The sequence below is a fragment of the Halictus rubicundus genome, unplaced genomic scaffold (genome assembly GCF_050948215.1).
Source record: "Halictus rubicundus isolate RS-2024b unplaced genomic scaffold, iyHalRubi1_principal scaffold0271, whole genome shotgun sequence".
Lineage (NCBI taxonomy): Eukaryota > Metazoa > Arthropoda > Insecta > Hymenoptera > Halictidae > Halictus > Halictus rubicundus.
In genome coordinates this window covers 326,488-334,289 of record NW_027488812.1, presented here as the reverse complement: position 1 = coordinate 334,289, position 7,802 = coordinate 326,488, and the positions used below count along the sequence as shown (strand labels likewise).

General features: G+C 44.6%; 1 non-coding gene across 1 annotated transcript; it reads right to left on the bottom strand.

The window, feature by feature from the left end:
• Positions 1-3,056: 3,056 nt before the first annotated feature.
• On the bottom strand, positions 3,057-3,159 carry LOC143364113 (U6 spliceosomal RNA). The gene has a single exon (XR_013083996.1). It is a non-coding gene; the product is annotated as a U6 spliceosomal RNA (small nuclear RNA).
• Between the last annotated feature and the right edge of the window lie 4,643 nt (positions 3,160-7,802).

Below are 7,802 nucleotides of genomic sequence, written 5' to 3'. Positions count from 1 at the left end.
TCCTGACTGACAGACTGACTGTTTATAACTGAATTTTAGGAGTTGGTCCCCCTTTTTATAAGATGCACAATCCTTTGTTTTTCAAAGATGCTGGCACAGGAGTCTCTACCTTGCATCTTTTTATCTTCTTGATGTCTCCTGACTAGTCAGCTGTATGCCGACAGGATCTTTTTACCATGAAGTCGGCGTCTTTTCTTATAATTTGGCATAATTGGACACCTTTCCTGTTTGTTCTCAGCGTGTAAACTGAGAACGCTCATCTGCGAGTCTTGCAGGAAGAAAAGTTGGAGTCGTTTCTCGTGCTACCTTACTGCGTAGAATTTTTAACATATATCCTAATCCCATTTTTACTTCTCCTCGTGCGACATCATCGGTTGTCCATGATAATTCATAATAATTCTTCATCTGAGGGTTTATTCGTTGGCGGTCGAACCACCGGACGTTCACTGCCTCTGTCTGCTGGGACTGTGATTGACTGCAATTCTGTTCCCCGCGGGGGAAAAAAAAACAGTAATAATCTATCTATCTATTATAATGTATCTATCTATTATAATCTATCTATCCATCTATCTGTGCATTGTGCGGCCACTTCTTACTTACAGTAACGAGCAAAACTGAGTCAACACTATTTCAAGCAACATAACTTTCTAAAAATTAGATCAAATGACTTGAATTTTATTGAGAAGTTAGAAGGATTAGTTTATTAGACGAGGTGTAAAAAATTTTTGAAAAAATTTTGAATTGGTCGGAATCGCAAACAAATAGTAAAAGTTGGTTTTTTCAGGCTCTTTTATCTGAGCCTGTATTGAAAATTTAAAGAATGTATTTGATTCGCTCGAATAAGTTATGTCCATGCTGAAAATTTCACCGGTATTGACTTATTCGTTTACGAGTTATAAACGATTAAAAATGCGATTTTAAGTCGAAAATCGTGAAAAATGGCAATTTTTCCACTTTTTGTCTAAAGGGTGTGTGCCTGGATCACGCGAGTACTCAACAGCACAGAACGCTTCACGATTTTGCGTGTTATCCTTGTAACCGTGTCGGTTGCATACACATATACCGCACGTATCGGTCGGCGATACGACCCCACCACCGTACCATACTACGTTGTTCGCGAGTCCGGAGATAGTGAGGGATCGCGAGATATCGCGATCTTTGTCGAGTTGCGCACGCATCGATCCCCACTCGATAATGATCGAAGGAGGTCGATGCGAGCCAGCGATCCAGCACTCTACGTCTGGAAGCGGTCCGAGAAACACGCGTTTAAGAATTGTGTCTGTTCGACGAAACACGGTACCCGTTCGAGGAGTCAAACCGACTCGGCAGAGCAAGGCAAACCGTCCTTCCTGCTCTCAACGCGTACGCGCCTCAAACCGAGGAGTCACGAGCGCAAACCGCGCCGTGGCACTGTCGAAACGTTTTATATAAAGCTCCGTGACTCTCGGACGTGACCGCGTAGTAGTCCAACGAAATTACATAATTTTCACTCGCCTAAAGATTGATCGAGAAATGTTTAATTATCAATTCCGAAGTGAGGCGTTACTAGTGTCAGCGTAGATCACTTGCAGCGAGCAAGTCGCGAGTACGATTTAGGAGTGACGGCGAGTGGAAGGCGCCGTGTGTCGGTACGACACGATTTTATAAAATTTAGAGAACTGCGTCGCGCAGCGATAGAAACGCGTCGCGAAGCGTGCGATCATCGCGTCGAACAGACACAGTAGATTCACTTCGTCCTTCAAATGTAAATATTAGTATAGGGTACGTATAAGTATCGTTGCAAAGATACGGTACGTACTATACGGGTCGAAGCGAGACAGTCAATCATCGCATGATCGCGGTGGTTCTTCCGAAACCTCAACAGAGCGTACTCTGAGGCTACGAAACGTACCAAAGGGTAAACTCCTGGGTTCCGAGGGACTGCCGAGGTTTTCTGTGAGTCTCGTCTGGATCGAGACTATTTCACTTCGCACAATCAGGGTTCTTCTGCCGTGACCTTAATCGAGGGTAGTCCGAGGCCACGCACCGTGCCAGAGGGTACTCTTCTGGGTCCCGTGGGATTACCGAGGTTTGGTGTGGGTCTCGACCAGATTCGAGGCGATTGTACTTCGTACGATCGCGGCTACTCTGTCGTGACCTTATCAGAGCTTGCTCCGAGGCCACGTATCGTGCCGAAGGGTGAACTTATAGGTCCCGTGGAATAATCGAGGTTTAGTGCACGTCTCTACTGAATCGAGACGATCGCGCCTTGCACGATCGTGGACACTCTGCCGTGACCAATATTCGAGAATACTCCGAGGCCATGTATCATGCCAAAGGGTAGACTCGTGCGTCCCGTGGAGTGACCAAGGTTTAGTGTGCGTCTCCACTCAGGCCACTTGTCCGAATATCGTCCAGGTGCCTGGATGGTCTGACGGGTACGACGTCGTTCGATCGCGGATTTCGGGTCAGATAGGAGCGATCGGACTTTGCACGGTCACTGACACTCTGCCGCCGCCTCGCCCGAGACTGCTTAGAGGCCACGATTACGTGCCGAAGAGCAGAATCATTGGAAGCGTGGAGTGACGGCGATTTCGTGTTTGTCTCCATCCTGATCACTCGTACGATTATCCGGCCGAGTGTAGGGGCGGTCAGACGGGTCACGAACTGCTTGTCGCGGGGCGCGATCCGTGCTGAGTGATTTTCTAAACCGATTCCGAAAACCGGGCGTACAGTCGAGCGAGCGTACCGCGAGCGTCTTTCACGCGTTCATAATACTTTGTCGCGAGCCGTCGGCACGGGAGGCCGACCCATTGTTCCACACGGTACCTGGAATTACTGTATCCAAACACACACGATGGTTCTTACGAGAATATATCATTTTTTGTTACCTTATCTGGGCTACGAAGATCTCATTTAACTCGTCCATACCTCGCCGCTTTCCAGTGCCTGGAGGCACGAATCCATTCCTGCTCGCGAACGTGCAAGCTTCGAGAAATTAGGGTAGTAACCGGCCCTGCGAGACGGTTAGGGATAGTCCCGAGACGCGAAGTAGAGATTCGAGTAACAGCGTACGCGAATCGGTAGAAACAGTAGGAAAGAACGGTTACATCCTTGCGCAGGGACCATGCTAATCTTCTCTGTATCGTTTCAAATTTAGTATATGTGCTGTCGAAGCAATTACATGTCAGACACAACCTCCATAATTTCCAACCAGGGCGTTTGATATGTCCCACCGGATATCTGGTGCAGCGAACGGACGATTATCGTCTGTGAGTTATGCACGATCTAACCACGAAATTATACTAAAGGCATAGAACATGTCAAGACACAACACAATCGTCCTACATATTTCATCGTCCATTACACAAGTATATATCATCGGAATTATATCATATTTGGTTTAGTTTTAATCAGAAACATGTTGGTAAATATGTTGGTAAAAGTTTCATAAAAAAAAATAATGACAAATAAAGAAGTTTTGTAACTGGATTCGATTAGTCTTCTGGTCTCACACCGATATAGCCGACAATGTGTGGCACACTTCTCGACGACGACGGCTCTTGACCTTTGCTGTTTTCGCCGTTTTCACGTCAGTAGCGTTTTCAAGTTATAGGTTTCTTATGACTTGAAGACGGTACGACGGTTTCCAGCGTTCCCTGTGTAGTTCAAATGGGACGCTCGGCGAGAACCTCCGATTTCGTATCTTGCCAGTAAAAACGGCGGACTGACAAACAACGAGATTTCACTGTAATAGGCAGTCCTTATAGTAATAGGTATATATTATCTGTAGGGAGTTTTCTATTTTTTAAATATTTACCTCTTTATGTATGTACAGGATCACGAGCTGGTTGAACCCATTTACGAGCAGACCCAGGAGGGAGCACAGCAGGATGGGCACGTCAACAAAAGAAGCGGCCATCTTCGAGTCTCTTGCTGAAACACGCCATTCGTAGCTTTATCTTAGTATTAAATAACGAATTTGTACGGTGTCACGTTGCCCTGATTTTCGGCCCGTCCGACGGGAGAAAAACCCGGGCAACGGCGGGTTTTTACAGACCGTGAGGCCGGGCCACGTTCGGCCGCGCGAAACGTGGTCCACCCGGGACAAACAGCGCACAGTGGTGCCAAGGCGGCAAAAAGTCCATTTTATAAATTTTCGATTTTTATAAAAAAAAATTATTTCTGTATATCCTAATAGTGCGTGCATGATGTGCCAAAGTCAGATTTTTGAAAAAAATTTTTACGGAGATATACGCATGGTAAATAACCATTTCCTCGCTCCTGGGAATCCATCAGTTTTCAGTGCGAAAGTTATGTAATTACTCCGCCTATAATTGAATACTAAGGGGTCTACAAATCATATGGGTCATTGCAAATGGTTTTAACTATTGACTGGAAAAAAAAGTTTTCCAAAAAAAGTTGTTTAACATTAAGTAATATGGACTAACCTGAAGCCCCTTTGCGTTACGCTCATTTTTTATTTATGGCGGAATACAAAAAATCCTTTGGAAAGCTTCGATCTGGAACTAATCGTTTTGGCAAGTTATAATATTGATCTAGCTTTGTGCAAAAAATCACGAGATACTTCGAGATGCTTTCGTCGCAATTTAAGTTCAAATATCAACTTTCGGAATTTCCAAGAATGAATCGCGCGGAAGTCACGATTATTTGATGTTTCAGGTGAAATTTTTAAGGGATACATATCAGATAATAAAAAAAATGACATTCATACATATAAAAAAATATTTAATAACAATTTTGTATGTTAAATAAACAAAGTTTTCGTTCACTGGACTACTGTCGCAATAATGCAACAGGTATTTTGTGGTAGTGCTCCAATGAACGCTGTAACAATAATTTATGTCAGATAAAAAAAATTGTTATTAAATATTTTCTTATACATAAAAAATTAATAAATCGTATGCACTTCTCATTTTTCTTTATTATTTAGAAATATTCCTAAAAAATTTCACCTGGAACATCAAATAATCGTAACGTCCGGAAAATTCACTCTTGGAAATTCTGAAAGTTGATATTTAAACTTAAATTGTGGCGAAAGGGTCTCGAAGGGTCTCATGATTTTTTGCACAAAGTTAGATCAATATTACACCTTGCCAAAACGATTAGTTCCAGACCAAAATCTATTACAGGATTTGTTGTATGCTTCCATAAATAAAAAATGGGCAGAAAACAGAGATTTTCGATTAGCACATATTACTTAATGTTGACAACTTTTTACAAAAATTTTTTTGCCAAATAAGCGTTGTACCTGTGGCAATCTCTCAACACATTCAAACAAATTCGTTGGATAGTTTCGTTTTTATAGATTTTTTGCCGTTTTTTGGCCATTTGGCACCACTGTGCGGCGTCTCGTCGACTCGATTTTCGCGACGGTTCTCTCAAGTTCGGTACTCAGAACGGGCGCCAGGCACGAGGACGGTGCCACACGAAAAATTACGCTAAGACGCGAATCGGCCGCCGCGATCTCGATTCGACGAGCACCGCGCGATATCCTGGAAAGCCCCTACACGGGTCAGGGTTCTACGGGAAAGAAGGACGGGGCATTCCCCGCGGCGGGAAAGTTGCTCAGAATTACGACACACGAAAGTGGGCTTCTACTTTACATTTATTGTCGTTCGGGTGTTACAAAAAGCTGCCGGCAAAACCCGGCAGCGGTGGTCCGAGAAGCCCGCACGATTGTACAAAATACACGACGGATGGACGGTCGCTCGCGCTTATCGTACCCGAAACACAGCTTCTCGCAGGTGTATTCGGCAGCTGCCCTCAAATCGTTATCATACGCCGCAAACTGTTACTTATTATAGGCAACCGTTAAGGTCCAGCTTTCCCAGGTGGCCTTGATGCGCCACAGTGTGCGTGCCGTGTGCGTGTGCCATGGTGTGCCGCACACAACGCTAGATCGTACAAGATTGCAAGGGTTCGGGAGGCGTCAATTTATGGCTCGATAATGTAAAGATGGGGCATGTCAGTGGTCAAAAGCGGTAGATGAAGGATAAATCTAGAGCGTTTGCCACCAGGCAGGTCCTAGTTTTGCGTTGTCGAGCAACATTTTTCATTATTCGGTCACATGATGCCGAATGCCCGAAATCTGCTATGCAGATGACACCCTGATTTATGCCGTGGGGGAGGACTGGAGGAGGACCAGGCACCACGGTGAGGCCGTCCTGGACTGCATGGTCGGGCGAATTCGGAGGATGGGGCTGACCGTGGCCGCCGCAAAGACCGAGGCGATCTGGTGGTATGGATCGCCTCGGCCGTGGCGGCTACCCCGTGGTCAAGACCTCCGGATTCGCGTCGCTAAAACCTCCGTCGAGATCGGGCCCAGGATGAGGTACCTGGGCCTGGTCATAGACGGCCGCTGGCGATTCGAAGGACACTTCGGGCTCCTCGCCCCCCGACTGGAGAGGACGGCAGCCGCCTCGGGAAGCTCAATCCGAAGGCTCCAGGGATGGGGACACCGGGTGGGCGCCTCCGCCCGGGGTCTTATAGCGTAGGCAGTGGGGGAGGTTAAAACCTCCCCCGGGGTATGATGATAGCTGGGAGGTGTCCTGTTGAGTACACGCGTGATCCAGGCACCTTCCATTTAGCTTAGGTGGGCGTGGGTTTTTTAGTGGGTAGCCCCTTGGGGATCTTTCCCCAAGGGGTAGTCCCACATAACCCCGACTCCCCCCAGGGGGTCGGGGTATGCGTAACGTCATTTTCCCCACGGAAAAAAAGGGGGGGACGTGGGCAAATTTTGAAGCATAAACCTCGTTTTCATAATATCCCTAATAATATTTTTACTTGACAGAAACATATACAACAATACCTCCCGACCCCAATATAACACTAGATTTATTATTAACAATAAGTAATGTGCCGACTAAAGATAAAAGATTTAATAGACAAGTCGATGCACTTAATCCATGTAAAAAAAATGTTAAGGAGATAAGTAATACAGCCCGTAGATGACTAAAGGCCGAAAGTACTCCAAAAATATTTTTCCGGAAAATTATTAAAAAATAGTTTAAACATAGTTAAAAAATGTTTTTACAACAGCGTAACAACAATCATACGGTTAGAAATCGAAAAAACATCTAATTAAAGAAAAAAAAAATTGGACCCGGGCGAGATCCGAACCTGGTCCATAGCTACTGCACCAACCGGCGCCGTTGAAAATACCTTCGAAATATTGGGATATATCCTGCGTAGTATAATTGTTGTTTTTTGTATTACGCAATTTTTAAAGTCTGGACGATGTTTCCCTGAACTTAGAGATGTTTAATATTACATAATATATTTTTACGATAATCATAACTTAGTTTTTCACGGAAAAAACGCCGAAAAAAGTGGTTTTTATTTTTTCTTACTATGACGCACCAATCGCAGGAATTTGAAAAAAATTGAGCATAATGCTTAGGGCAATATCTCATTGCTAAATTAATTCTGTTCTAGTGTCTCTTCGATTTCCATATGAAATCTGCATTTTTTCGATTTTTACAGCCAGAGTTTGCAACCGAAAAATCTGAAAACGACTCAAAGTATGTGGTTTGGTGTCCGAAACGTGTCAGATTTTTTTCAGAATTTTAAATGGGGAAAATGGGCCAAAAACTGGATTTTCGTTTTTCCTCTGTAACTACCCTTACAGATGTGCTATAGGGCTAAAACTTGGTTGAAAGGTATCTTTTTTGGTAGGCTATCGAATGGCGCAAATTGGAATAAAATCCCTTCCAGGGCACATTTGACCCCCAAAACCGGCTATAGCCTTACTAAACATTTCAGTATTGCACCAGTAAATTCTACCATTTTCGTATGTATAG